The 14,952-nt window shown below is 51.0% G+C and overlaps 1 protein-coding gene across 3 annotated transcripts in view; it reads left to right on the top strand.

Annotated features, from left to right (window-relative positions):
* MSI2 (musashi RNA binding protein 2) overlaps positions 1–14,952 on the top strand; it is a 382,163-nt gene that overhangs the window by 208,893 nt on the left and 158,318 nt on the right. The window lies entirely within an intron of this gene.

Here is a 14,952-nt window from a genome sequence, read left to right as displayed (position 1 = left end):
ATTTTGATTCTACCATGGAGGGGAGTAACCTGCTGCTTCCTCTTTCCTCTCTTTATCACAAGACCTGGCCAGAGGCCTCTCTCAGAGCACAGGCAGGCACAGAGCTGAGCAGGGCCGTTGAAGAGACAGGTTGGGGAGTGAATGAATGAACGAACCCTGAGATTCTAGGGAGTTAGCGCTTAGAATACCACATCCTCCGTAGCTGCAGTTCTGCAGAGCATTGACCCTGGCATCAAAAGTAACTTTCAGATTGGTTGAGGTTCTGGAAAGCAGCCCAGGAGAACACTTGAGGCAGAAGAACCCCAGCAGCCAGCCTGGGGTTAAATGTTTGTGGCTGATCATTGACTCTGGATAAATTGAATGTAGGCACGGCATATCTCCCGGTGCAGAACTCGGCAGCCAGGGGGGCGGGTCTTGGCCTCTTGGAGGGGCTCTTTGGGAGAGCCTGGGGGTCAGCTGGGGTGTGCTTAGACATGAGTTTATCAGAGAAGGTGCATGTCTGGGGAAGGAAAGGAGGGAGGGATTGAGATCACAGTTCCAGCTCTTGCAAAACCCTGACTTCCCATTCAGGAATCACTGAGCATCCTCGCAGAGGAAGGCCAGCAACATGATGATGATGATGATTCTTTTTCACAGGACTGATCTAATGATAGGAGTGTGAAACCTTCTTCCTGCCACCCTTCTGGCTTGGCAGCTTTGTCTCATTTTTTTCTCCCTTGATGATGAATTCATAATACTGGCCAGAAGGAAGATGAACATTGCTCTGAAAGTCATCATTTTGCTCTTTTAAAACTTATTTTTCTTTCTCTGAGAACTGTATTAGTGTTGTAATTTGCTCCTGATACCACCTAAACCAGTTGTGATGAAAGCTTTTTCTTTTTCTTCTTCTTTTTTTTTTTTTAAGGCAGGCTTGTCACCTGGAGTTCACACATTAGCAGAGATGAAAAGATAGTTTCTGATTTATAATGTTCTGAATTGCTTCAGTCCTTCATTTGTATTTCCCGACACTATTTGTGTAGCAAAGCGAGGCATCCGCTCTGTTGTCAGGGTCTCCGTAATCCCCATGAAAAACGGGGGAAGGATTTGTGAGACAACATCCTGCATGAGTGTTGAGAGTGATGGACACATAAAATCAGGACAATGTAAATTACGGAGTCTCTTTCTTCCCACAGTTAATTTCACTGTAGTATTACTATATTAGGTAGGCCCTCTGGGACCCTCTAAGATCGAGAAATCAGGAAATAAAAACCTTTTAGCATTTGACCTGATCGATACTGAGGGTTCTCAAATTGATATCTATGTCTTTGGCAGCCAGTGCTGGATGGGCAAGGGGAAAAAGGACTTTCTGATAGATATCGAAGAAATCACAGGGGCAGCTGGGAAAGCTGCACCTCTTCCCCATGGGTGTGACACGCCCCGGGCCAGTCCCTGGGTGGGAGGGGCCTGTCCATTTGGCTTCCCAGTCTTTTCCGGAGTTTATTTGTTATTCTTCTACTTCCCATCAGTTTTCTGCTTTGGGGAGCTGAAAATTAGGTAGAACGAGGTGAGCTAGCATCCAGTGGGTTGAGAAATGAGGTCCACTGTGGACCCTGTTGCCGTGAAGGAGACCCAGAGTCCCATGTCAAAGGGGGAAACGTAAGGCGCAATCTTGGACCCTTGTCCCAGCCACGCCTCCAGAATTCCGAGTGCCGGCCAACAGGTTTGCAAGCCCACCAGGTGGGCACCGTGGAGACATGGGGAACAACCATTTTTTCCTCCAGATCCTGCCTGTCTGTCGTCTTTCAGGATTTGGGGGGCAATTGTGTCATTTGCATCTGTCAGATGAGAGGGGACAGGAGTGATTGCAGTTTCCCTGGAGATTTCTGATTTGTCTCATGATAAAATCTGGTTGCATAGTTGATCTACAGAAAAACAGAAGAAAGAGATGAATGAAATCACTGTCCTCACTTGCCACCTCCTGATTCTTGTGTTCTTTGATTGTTAAGTGCAGCAAAAATATCAATAAAGAGGCTGGCCGTTCAGACCTCTGCTGAAGTCAAGAATTCACGCCGGAGACACAATAAATACCCTCCCCAGGAGGTCTCTGGCCCGGATGGGCATCGTCACTCTGCCTGCATTTTGAGACATAATATGTTTGGTGTTTTGTTTTGTTTTTTTAAGATTTTATTTATTGGGACGCCTGGGTGGCTCAGTCGGTTAAGCGGCTGCCTTCGGCTCGGGTCATGATCCCGGGGTCCTGGGATCGAGTCCCACATCGGGCTCCTTGCTTGGCGGGGAGCCTGCTTCTCCCTCTGCCTGCCTCTCCCCCTGCTTGTGTTCTGTCTCTCTCTCTGACAAATAAATAAATAAATAAATCTTAAAAAAAAAAATTTTATTTATTTATTTCAGAGGGACAGAGAGAGCATGAGCAGGGAGGAGGGGCAGAGGGAGAGGGACAAGCAGACTGCCCACTGAGCAGGGAGCCCAATGCGGGACTTTATCCCAGGACCCCAGGATCATGACTTGAGCCAAAGGCAGACGATTAACCGGTTGGGCCACCCAGGCGCCCCGAGACATAACATGTTTGATAAGACTTCTGTTCCTTTGCTCTCTCAGCATTCAGGATCCCCAGTTAGGCGGGAAATAATCTTGAACAGACTGAAGATCTGTCTCCTTGTGGGGGAAAAGTATTAGCTATCGGATCTTCCAATCGGCCCGTTGGTATTTGTGAAACCTTTTTGTCAGCGGCCCAAACCACAGTGAGCAGGTCGGCCCTGCTGTTCCTACCCTTGGGGACATTCTCATGCCCTGTGCATGTGGGCGTGAAAGTGATTGGCAGGCTGTGTGGGTGTCACCTCTCCCAGTGTCACCCGGCACCTCGAGACAGGTGGAGCCCCACATGCTGAATCCCCCTGTGCGGATGAAGACACGAGCCTCCTGGAGAAGATTAGTGGTTTGCATGTGCCTGGGAGCTGGCACTTTGGGCCAAGCCTCCCACCACAAGTCCTGTGCTCCTGGCACCTTGCCGTTTACTCTGGTTGCTGTCTGAGGCTTCCAGGAGCACATCTGGTTTTCACAGGCACCTCACGGGATATGGCAGGCAGGGTTATTATAATACCTGTTTCTACAGATACAGAAACCGAGGATCAGGGAGGGTAAGTACCAGAGTAATCATTCTTATCGGAGTCTGTCCATTTGCTCTGTTTCCTCCATGCTGCCTGCAGTAAGGAGAGGGGGCATTAAAACGCAGTCTCCTCGCTTTATAGAGAAAGTGACTTCAAGGCCAAGAGATTTATGATTTGCCCAAATTCTTTTTGGCCATCTGCACGCCAGTGCCTAGAAGTCTCCTTGATGCAGCAATGCCTCCCAAGAGCCCAGTGCTGTTGTGGTCCTTTTCTGGTGCCTAGAGTAGGGTCGGGGGCCAGAGGAGTAGAGGAGATGGAGGTTCTAGAAGGGGGGTGTGGTGATGGTGACGGTGACGAGACCAGTATTTGAATAAGGACCTGCCTTTGGTCTGAGAAGTGAAAATTGCATCTTTAGCCTTACGGGGAATGTTGTGTTCCCCCAGAAAATAGCATACTCGGAGTGCCCCCACTGTGCTGGTCACCATGCTGGTCCCTGCTCCTTAATCCCCTTGCCAACTCTTTCTCTGCAGTTGAGCAACTGAGGCTCAGTGAGTTGGGCCACATGCTGTGTGCCAGGTCCGGTCCCTGGACACCAGGGTCGCATCAGTGAACAGAGCACACACAAATCCCAGTGTGTGTAGAGCTGAACTCAAGTAGAGGGAGACAGACGGTAAACAGCAAATAGAAGAAGGAAGTAAATCACATAGTGTGTTAGAAAATGGAGAGAACCATCTAGAAGGAACAGCGGCAATGTGAGGTGAGAGGTTCCTGGAGCACCTGGGGTGGGTTGCGATTGTATGCCAGTCGGTCCCAGGCCGAGCTCAGGGAGGGGGCTTGAAGGAGGCGAGGGAATGAGCCCTGCCAGATCCACACATGCATCTGACCCGACGCCTTCCTTTGAGAGAGAAAGGGAGGCCCAGAGTGGGAATGGCTTGGCCAGGGTCACCCGCTGAGTTGGTGTCCAAACCACACGGAGAACCCAGGATTCTCGTAGCTACGGTGGAAAAGTCCCACTCTGCTTCTTTGTTCCCCCTGCACATCTCTGACTTTGTCCCCTTGACAAGTCTCCCATCCCTACCCCCATATTGCCGTGACCGCTTGCTGCCATATTCCACGGCCCGGCCTCTGAAGGCCTTGCTTTTCAGCCTTCGGTGGTGCTGATTTCTAGCCGTCCCCCGCGAGCCCCAGAGTCTTCCCTACGCTCAGAAGCCCCAGATTGCTTTCTCCCCCATATAAACACACAGCCCTTCACGCCAGCCTCCCGGCCCCCTGAGTGGGGAATTGATGCTTTTTTACTTGAGGAGATCTGCTGCTGTCATTTCTGCTATCTTCTGGTTTTGTATGCGGGAACGCAGAGCACAATTAGAATACAGTTATATATCCTCATAGTTATTAAAGCTTGGATTAACATGACATAAAGTTTTGTCTGGGGAGTCTTTTGCTATGGCTCAGGGAGCATTTTTTGTGACAGTAATAGGCTACAGTTAATATACTTGAATGATACTAGAATCTGTGTTATAAGGCAGAACAAAAGGGGTTTATCTGAAGCTGAATTACAAAGGTGGAATTATCACGGCGAACGATCCACAGAGATCTGGGCTTAATTATTGTCACTTGTGTCATTTCGGCATAATACGGGTAGTTACTGGAGCAGAGTAGGAGTGCGGGAGGGCCGGCTTGTCAATCACCCGGTGACTGCCCGGACTCCCTCCCCTTCTCCTGAGCACGGCTGGTCACTTGTCCTGTAGATCCACAGACACTGGGACCTTTTGTCATCGGAGGCCGTGTGATGCTTCCAGGCTTTATGTTTCTGGCAGATGGTTTTAATGACTCCCCTGTCCCAAGGTGAGCAGCCCAGTCCCTTGTCCCTCATTTGGGTCCCCTGCCCTCCCAGCCCTGTCGCCCCATCCACGAGGCTGATGAACAGGCTTGATACACTGATTGTGTGTTCTTGGCCACAGTGCCGCCGCCACCTTCCAGCACCTAATTGTTTTGACAAGTGGAGGAGGTGAGCTAATGCGCTCTGTCAGCCATGTGGTCGCAAAGCCTGGCTGTGGCTAGCCCAGGTGCCCGGCTGCAAATGGGCGCATGCAGGTCAGCTCCTTCCCCAGCTGCTCCCGGAGGACGGAGCCTGGGGGGTGGGGAGCAGCCCTTCTCCCCAGGCTCCGCTGCCCCATCAGGGCATTCAGAGTCCTCTGGGGTGCAGTTGGGTCTGAGGGGCGCCCGGTGGGACCATGACAGCTCTGCAATGAACAGGGCAGGGCACCCAGAGGCTTTGGAAATGCTATTTACGAGGATCATAATCCCCTTTGTTTTTGTGTTTTGTATTCTCCAGCTGCCCGGTGTATGATGACAACTTGTGTCGGTGGCGGGTTTCAGCTCTCGCCCTCCTGTACTGTTAACTAAGAGCCATGTGGCCGTTCACATGGTCCAGGCGCTGTCATTGGCCCTTTGCAGTGTGGCTTTTCCTGCCCAGCCGGTCTTCCGAGAGGCTGTAGCTCTGTGGTTCCCCACTTGTGGAGTGAGAGAGGAGCAGGTCTGCGTGAGGCAGAGGAGGAGTGCGGCAGGAAGTGGATGGGAAAGGGGCACCGTTTTCCCCCGCGGTGCCGCGAGGCTGTGTTTCCTCAGAATAGAGAGGTTCAGGGAGGTGGAGTACCTTGCTCAAGGTTAAGTGGACAGGATTCGAGACTTAGTCGTTCTGCCGCTTTCAGCTAGACCTGCATTTATCTAAAATGCAGATTCCTGGGCCCCACTCTAGAAGGATTGAGTCCTGCTCTCTGGAGGAGTGGCCCGGGACTATGCATTTAACAAGGTCACCGGGTGCTCAGTGGACACACAGATGGTTGAAGACCATTGTTCTGTTGGACAGGTTCTCATGGAAGCCAGTGATGAGTTTGGGCACCATGTGCCCAGAAATACTCTCTATTCCAGGAGTGCTGGTCCGTGGTACCTTATACCCCACTGGGCTGGGGTGACAGGAAATGAGTGGGAGTGATGACCTCACATTACATTAGAGCCAAAGGGCAAAGGGAACGTGTGGAATTTTCTTCATGTTCCCTATTTTATAAATGAGAGAAGAGACTTGAGAGAGCCGTGCCCGAGGGCACACATTCATGGCAGAGCCAGCCCTGATAATGATGACCCTTGCGCCCAGTGAGAAATAGATGTCCGTTGCCCTTCGCCTTGCCATTGCTAAGATAATTTTAAAGAAGGTTTGGTTTTTATTAGAATAAACACAGTATTTTTCTTGCTGCAAAAAGGCCTTCAAAGAGGGAAAAAAAATCTCAATACCCCAATTATGCCAAAGCATTCCCAGTTCTATCCAGGAGTAATTAAAAAATACAGCTGACGCTTGTTCTCTCGCTTGTTTTTAAATGAATAGCTAAGTATCTGTCAAGATGATGAGCGCCTAGGCCGCTGATGGCCTTACGATCTCAATTTGCTCCCAGGAACTACGGTGATGGGAACAGGAGAGCTGTGAGGCACCTGGCTGCCCCAGGCACGCTTGTTTAGTGGTTGGTGGAGAAATCTTTGCCCACCTCTTACAGAGTGCAGGGGGGGGGGGGGGGGGGAAGGCCAGACCCACCGTTCTTACTCAGTGTGGCAGCGAGTTTCCGCGTTGCCTGTGGATGAATGAGGTGGGCTCTTGCGCCATAAAGGGGGCGCAGCTCCCCCAACAATTCACCATCTTGAGGGTCTTTGCATAGAGTTAGTTCGGCGCTGTTGGGGGAAAACCTTGCTGTTGCAAGTCACTGTTTAATGAGTTCACGGAATCTTGTTTCTAAAAGATGCTACCAGGTGAATTGAGATGTCATTGTGCATATTGACACTATTCATTTGGTGACAATCAGGCTTTTTTTCCTCAGGGGCTAAAAAGGAATCTGTATGCCTTCTCCCCACCCCAACGTACATATTTTTTCCAAAGACAAAATCAAGGGCAGATTTGAACAGGAAATAATGATAAAAGTTATCATAGCATTAGGAGCTCTTAATATTTACCCATCAGGTTGCAGCATGTTTTTCTATGCATGGTGTTCCAGTTATCTGTTGGTGCATAACAAATCATCCCAAAGCCTACTGGCTTAAAACAACAATCATTACATTCTCTCTCAGGGTTTGTGTGGATCAGGAATTTGGGAGGGGCTCATCCGGGTGGTTCTGGCTGGGGGGTTGCAGTCAGACAGTGGCTGGTACAGCTGAGGGCTGGCCAAGCATCTCTCTCTCTCTCCATGTGGTCTCAGGATTTCTCTCTGTGGCCTGTCTTCGTGAGCTCGTTTGAGCTTCCTCACGTCATGGCGGCCTCAGGGCTGTTGAACTCTTTATACAGTAGCTTGAGGCTTCAGCACAAGGGTTCCAGCCGGCATGACAGAAGTGGCTTCACTTTTTCTGACCTAGCTTTGAAAGTCATAGAACTCGAGCGAGTCACAAGCTCACCTCGAATAAAGGGGAGTGGGATAGAGTCCTTACCTCTTGATGAGAGCGTGGGCAGGTGCCCTCTTGGTAGAGCAGGCAGAGTTTGGCCACCAGTGTTAGGTGAGGAAGAGCCACCTGGGTCTGTATAGTGTATGTGTGACGACTGGGCTTTACCCACGGCTCTGACCTGTCAGTTCTGATGACGAGTGCACGCAGTTAAGGAGAGGCTCAGCTGTGGTCTTTAAATAAAAAGATCAACCCATAATAATGATAACAACAACAGCAGCAGCAGAAGCTAACCCCTTTTCTGTGTTTCCCTGGGTGTCAGTGTCCCATCTCGTTTAATATCATTTCATTCTCCTTTTAAGAACATTGCATTAACTGGGGCTCAGTGAGTCAAGTAACGTGTTCTGTTGCTTGCTTAAGGTCACCGTGTGGCTCCTGAGTGTCAGATGTGAAGCCAAGTCTCTGTGACCCTGGGCCCGGGTCCTTGACTGGTCTGCTAGTGTCTGAGTTGGCCGGTGCTGAGCCGTAGTCTGGAGGACCGGCTGAGGACATCCACGGGAGTGCTTGCTGGCCTGGGCTGAGCTGAGCATCTTTGCCAGACTTGTCAAAAACAAACATGCTTTTATGTGTTTACTGCCACACACGCTCAGCCAGAAACTCTTGTGTTATCATCTAGTTTAGAGTGAGGGGAGGAAGCGCCATTAACAAGGGCCCGGCTTGCTCTCCATCCACCTCCCTCCCTGCCACCGCCCTAGGCCAGCCTCCTGCAGGCTGCCCTGCCCCTGCCCCCCTCAGCCTGGGCTCACAGACCTGGTACGTTGGTCTTTCAAAATCCCCCTCCCCCCTGCCTCTCAGTGTCTACAACAGATCCTGGCGTGCTCAGAAGGGTGCCTTAGTGACCAGGTGAACCCGTAACGTGTGTGCGTATGCCCATTCACTCCCCTGCATTACTGTCTGCATGAGCCCGAGTTCGGCTTCTGGCAGTGAGATGGACATAGAAGGGCCACGACCCCTGGAGGTTTTACCCTCCAGCCCCCCCAAGAAAGCCTACCCTTCAGGCAGTCACCGCTAGTGTGCAGTTTTCCAGGGAGCCTTCTTGCGGAGTGCGGCGCATGCAGGAGCCTACCGTGCGGTGGGAACTGTCCAGGGACCCGCTGGGAGGGACCCCAGGGGGAAGGCCGGGTAGAACAGTGAAGAGGAAGACAGTTATGAATCAACAGTTAGCGTTTACTGAATAGTGTGTGTACACCATGTGACGCCTCGTGACACACACGCGTGACACCTCGCTTCTTACCGCAGTGTGGCGGGACGGGCACTCCCTTTCCCATTGCACAAGTGACATGGCGCGGACTTGAGGAGATGGGCCCTGAAGTCCACTGCGGGGTTTAAATCAAGGCAGTGGTCCTCCTAAACAGGGCGAATGTAGCCAAGCTGCTCGATCCTCTGCACCTCAGCTTCAGCATTTATAAATGGACACGATGATAGTCCCTCCCTGAAAGGGTGACTGGGAGCGTTGGGGCAGAGCACTGTGTAAATAAATGCCTGGTACAGTGTGTGGTGTGTAGTAATCGGGTAGTAAGGACTAACTGCTATTATTGTGGTTGTTATTATTACCAACCTGAGGGATGGGACAGAGAATGGAGGAGGTGGCTCTGTCCTACATTAAGTCACCAGCCATTAATCTGCCATCCAGGAAAGTCTGGGCTCCAGGCTCAGGCCTCTGCAAGGATGTAACGGTGTTGGCAGAGGGTCCTGAGGAGGCTATGTGCGTGCTCCTGCCCTGTGTCACCTGCCCTTCCCCACCGCTGACCGCCCAGCCCCACCTGCGCCCTGATGCGGCCTCAGGAGTGGATGTGCAGCTGGTGGCTTGGGGCTGGGCTCCAGCTCGCTCACCAAACCCTGAGCTTCTGTTTGTGACTAATTGCTTTGTTTGTTCTGTATGAGACACTTAATTTTTTTTTTCAGTGATTTACTCCTCTTTGTAATTAGGTGTAGTGATTAGAATCTTGTTCCTATTACAATAGTTTTCCTTTTAATTCATGCACATTCGCCAGGCCTATCTCCCGTCTGTTCCACTGATTGTCCCCAGTTGGCTTTTCCCAAGCTGTCATATAAATCACGGTTCAGGGGTGGCTTAGAGACTGATGTGAGTCTGTGGAATGAAAGAAACTGACTGGAAGTTTTGTTATATTCAGCCACCAAATAGTGATACATACTTGGGAATGAAACCTCAATCATTCAGGAAATGAGGCATTGGCAAATAACTTTAATAAGTATTCTTTACTCTGTTTCCTCACTCGTTCTCCCCCCCCCCTTTTTAAATTAAAAATGTTACACACAGACACGTACACATTTTGCTAGAAAAAAGTCTGGAAAGCTAAACACCAGAATGTTAATGATGGCGATTCGTATTTTCCTCTGTTTTGCTCATTGGCAGTTTCTGCTATGTATATGGAATACATGTATTAAAAAATAAATGTTTTGCAAGCCCTTCTTTATAACAGATTAGGCACGGTACATTTGTCAACTAGTCCAAGGTCACTTCACACATCAGCAAGAGTCCAGGTCTTGAAAGTCCCGGGGCCATGGCTCAGTCCCCAGAGCTGCCCTTCATCTGTCAGTCAGCAGAAAACAAGTCATGAGCCCTTGTTCTTGATTGAGTCCCTATTCACAAGGTGGGGATGGTTTGGGGAGAGAAGTTTCTATTGAAACTTCTGTTCCCTTGACCATGACTCAGACCTCTGCAAGTCCCCAGACTTTGGTTTCTGTTGCATGATGTTAGAAAAGCAGCAGGTGCGGGGTGGTCGCCTTCTCTGTCCTTCTTCCTGTAATCCCCTCCCCTCCTGTGGCCTCAGGACAGCCTCCTTGTTGAAAGCTCACCAGCCCGTGTGTCCAGCCATCATGGCCTTAGAACACAGCTCCCAGAGCTGGCCTCCCTGGGGGGTCTCCTCCTGTATTTTCTCATTGTCTTTCTTCTGTTCTTCACACCATGGCGGGTGGACGAAGGCGCATCCCCCACAATCAAAGGGGCCGGAGGAGCCTCAGAGAGAGGATGAACCAGGAGACTGGCATCTGTCAGGGACAGAGAGACATGAGGCTGAAGCCAGCTGGTACTGGGCCAAGAGTGCTTGGACATTTCCCTGTGGGCGCTCGGACACTTGGAAGGCTCGAAGTGGTCCTTCAGGAAAACCAGGCCGTACCGAGTGGAATCGATTCGGGGGAGCAAGAGTGGTCAGGGGTCCCAGGAGGTCGGTCATCTTATGTTAGTACCAGACCTACAGCAGCAAGGCCCTAAAACTATGAGGGGTGTAGGGAAACAAGGAAAGGGTGGGACAGAGGTCCCATCAAAGGAAGAAATGACAGAATGGGGTGGGTGGCTTAGAAGAGGGAAAGGTGAACAAGAGCATAAAGCTTTCGGCCCAGGAGAGGTAGGGGCCCGCTGGGGGAGAGGAGGTTTGCGAGGAAGGCGGGTCTGTCCGTGTGAAGATGTGTTGGGTGTTGAGGGCCAGAGTGTGCATGTGGCCAAAAAGCAATGGCAGGCAGAGAAGGGAGGGGAGCACTCTGGGGACAGGCATGGGAGGAGACCCCGGAGAGGTGGGTGTCTGTGCAAGCCACGTGCTTGGGTGAAGAACTCACAGGAGAGGTGGGGGTGGTGATAGGGCAGAGTGGGTGACGAGCTGGAGATGACAGGTTGGGAGAGCAAGCAGGAGGCAGGGGAAGTTACAGAGGAAGGAGCAAGACGCGTGGTCCCCAGAAACCCTGGGAGCAAGCGTGGGTAGGTGAGCATCATGGAAGGATGGGATTTGGGGTAAACTCTTTAAGTTTCCCTCTTTAATAAGAATGGGGGTGGAGCCTTCCACATTTCTCTGGACACATTAAAAGTAAATCATCACTCCTTAATATAGACAAATACTCCTTGCTTTCCAAAAGAATGCTTCGCCAGAGTTCCTTAAACAGGAATTTGTGTACCTTTGTAGTATGTGTACTCTTTTGCATGGGGAAGTCAGGCCCAGAGAGAATGAAATTTAAGATAAAGCAATGTTTGTACTTACTGGGTAGGGTTGAGTGGTGTCAACCCTACCCAGGGTTGGAGGGGGGGTTGGGTTTGGGAGGGTGGTAGTATGTATTTATTCAAGAGTTAGTGTGTAAGTTGGGTTGAGGGGGCACAAGATGAAAGTAAATAAGGAAGTAAAAGCATCTGGAATTCTGTGGGTGTAGGTCTCTTTCTCTGGAACCAGAGAGAAACTTTCATGAGTTTCCCTTTGCAGGTAAAGCACAGTTTTATGCTGTAGCTGAGACTTTTCTAAATAAAGCAGCCTTCCTTTTAACTTCCCCTCCTCAGGCCTCGTCCCCCTCCTCCAGACTCTCTTTAAAATAGACTTTCATGCATGAGGAAGCATCCTAATGTAATACGCGTCTTATCAGCACACGGACCCAACAGGCACGCACAGAAGGACAGTGGGCGAGCCTTAGATATCTCAGTTGCCAGGGGAGGTTGGATGTTTTCTTTTGAGGCGTCCTCACCTGGGTCTGTCCGGGGTGAGACCCTGGCAGTGCAATTAGCCTCATCCAGAGCTCCAGCGCTCTGGTTCCTTCCCTTTGAAAGGCTTTCTCAGGATGAGCCGCACGAGGTGGAGTGTCCCTAGCACTTGGGGAAAACCTGTGGCTCATTTGGTAGATGAGAGGGATCTGTAATTTTCCGTTGTGTATTTGTATGCACCGAGATGTGATAAAGATGGCTTGTGGCCACCCTCATGTTCCAGATGTCTCAAGAGTGGATCAATATCCCTTCTTCTGTTGGCTGCAGGGACCCCCCCCCCCCCCCCCCCGCTTTGTGCATAGTGCCCTGTCCCCTGGGGGCATGAGCGTCATTTCACTTGCCCTGAGGACTAGCCATTCTGCATGAAGATTCCCTCTGGCCCCGGGCGGGGGGGTGGGGGTCGGGGGAGTGGGGAGAAGGTTGCCCACTGGACCAGGCCGAGTGGTCTGAGGGGCTCTGCCGTGCTTTCTTGAACTGTTGGAACATCTGGATGTGTTCAGCCTGTTTGATTACCATGGAGCAAAGCTGGACCTTGTTTCTCATGCCTGTTGAGGGGAAACCTTCCGGTGTCCTCCTCCGTGTACAGGGTACAGGGCACGAGGGTCAGTCCGGGCCACTAGGTAGGGAAGGCAGATCTCTGGCAGCTAAGCAGTGCATGGAAATGATGTGTGCTGGGGCTGGGGTGGGGGTGGGGGATCCGTGGAGTGATTTGCAAGCAAGTGCGGGCCCAGCCCAGACTCACAGACCTCCTGGTGCTTCGTAAACACATCCTGGGGATGCTAATGCTGTTGTACATTGAGACCGTGAATGTTTTCTTACAGCTGAATCCATAATTCATTTGGTGTGAGGCTATGGAACATCCTTTCTTATTTCACTTCCTTTTATTTCACCTCTAAGAGCCTTTCATGATGAATCAGTCTTTCTCAGTCTGTCTGTCTCTCCTGTCTGTCTGTATTTCTGTGTGTGTGTGTTTCTCTCTGTCGGTTTCTGTCTCCCTCTGTCTATCTGTATTTCTCTCTTTCTCCCTCCTGCCCCCACCCCCGCCTCCCGCCTCTTCCCTCCCTCTTCCCCCACAGTGACTAGAAGCATTAAGACCAGGGCTTTTTCCTACAAATGCAATGTGTCCTCTTCAAAGTGGGAGTCTGTGTACTTATTCCAAAGATCTCGCCTTTGCTCTGAGCGTTTTCAAAGCTTTCACTGTGAAGTCATATTCAGACTCTGTGGCATTTTCTTCTGAATATCCTCACTGGTGATAAATCTTTAGCCTTTGAAAGTGGATGTGATTTTTGGAAACCGTCACCAGCCTTAGCTCCAAAGGACTTGTGGCCAAGATTGATTATGCTGGTTTTGGACCCAAATGCAGCAGAACTATAAAATAATAAGACTAGTTGTCTTACATGACTTGGGAACTGACTAGAAGGGAATCCCTCACGTCCCCCCAAAAATATTTGAAGTCTTAGTGCATGAAGACAGGGCCCTCCCCTGTGAGTTCTCTTAAGAGGACAATGACCATTTGGTATCCATCCTGATGTGTTCATTTATTAAGCAACAAGATGGAGGTGGTATTTTATTGAGTCCTTACTGCACATTAGACACTGGACCAAGCCAGCTGACGCTAGGTAAAAGGCCAGGGTCGTATCTGAGTCAGTGAAGATTCAGCATGGGGACAACAGAAGCTGGCCTTTCGGAACTCCTGCTGTATTTGGGAGCACCAGGGGCTGAGACGGAGGAAGAGCCACCCGGCGGGCCAGGGCCTCCCCTCGGGGCAGTGATGGGCAGGCAGCTTTGGGAGGGCCACGCCAGGGGGCCGGGTGTGCAGCCCTGGCATTGATCAGAGTCTACCACTACCTGGGCGGCACGCCGTTGACCACACCGGCCCTTATCTGCTGCCCTCGCCTGCACGGACTCCCCAGACTTCCAGCCCCTGCAGTACACAGAGATGAGGTATCTACACGGACAGCCCATTCTTCCTCGTCCTGCCCCCAGGAAAATCAACCCATTGGCTACATGAATGACTAATAAAGGGAGGACTCAAATGACAGAAACCTGCAGTCTCATTTTGAAGTGATGAATGCAAAATCTACCTGAGGGCTACAGTGTGGTGTCCTCCGTAGGACTTGAAAGGCTTGATGCTGGCTATGAAGAAGTCTGGGGGTGTTTCCTTTTTAGGGAGAGATGAAAAGCCACAGGATGTAAACCCGTCCAGAAGCCCTCCTCCCAAGCCCATACCTTGTCCCAGAAAGGGATGCTTTCGTCCTAGATGGGATTGGAGTGACATGGGAAGTGAGATTGGGCTCATGCAGATACACTAGTGTGCCCAGCAGGGCTGGTGAGGGACGGTGGGGACCCGGGGGACGTGGGGCACTGCTGATGGCAGCAGTGTCCTGTGAGAGAGGCATGCACCTGGCTGGCTCTGGGGCCACAGGGGTGTCCCCGGGCCCTTGAGAACAGAGGCCTACATGCTAAGCACAGTGTCCTCTTCATTGGAAACGGTGCGGGGTCCAAGTGAGAGTACACCTGGGTCAGACTGGTATGATGTCCTTCATTGCAGACATCGATGGGGAGGATCCTGGGCAGCCCTGCCTCTGTCTTCCAGTCTGAGAGATGGGGTAGAGAGCTGTCTCCTTGCGAGTGTGGAGCATCAATGAGCCGACTTTTGAAACCTGCTCAGGAGATGAATTGGAAGTGCTAAGTATTACTATTTCATGTGGAAGTCTGAAAATAGCCTCACTGAAGTGTTCTGATAAATAACTAAATTGGGCTGGCGAGGGAGAAATTTCAGCTGTCTAGAGAGTGTTTCTCTTAAATATTTTTCTCTTGAGCAGAAAGGAGTGTGGGGGAGTGCTCCGGGAGCATGCATCTCCTGCTTTATCCCGCCCACGCGGGGAA

Source organism: Neomonachus schauinslandi, chromosome 15, assembly GCF_002201575.2.
Source record: "Neomonachus schauinslandi chromosome 15, ASM220157v2, whole genome shotgun sequence".
Lineage (NCBI taxonomy): Eukaryota > Metazoa > Chordata > Mammalia > Carnivora > Phocidae > Neomonachus > Neomonachus schauinslandi.
The sequence above is the reverse complement of the archived record's forward strand: the minus strand, read 5'-3'. Positions and strand labels throughout refer to the sequence as shown.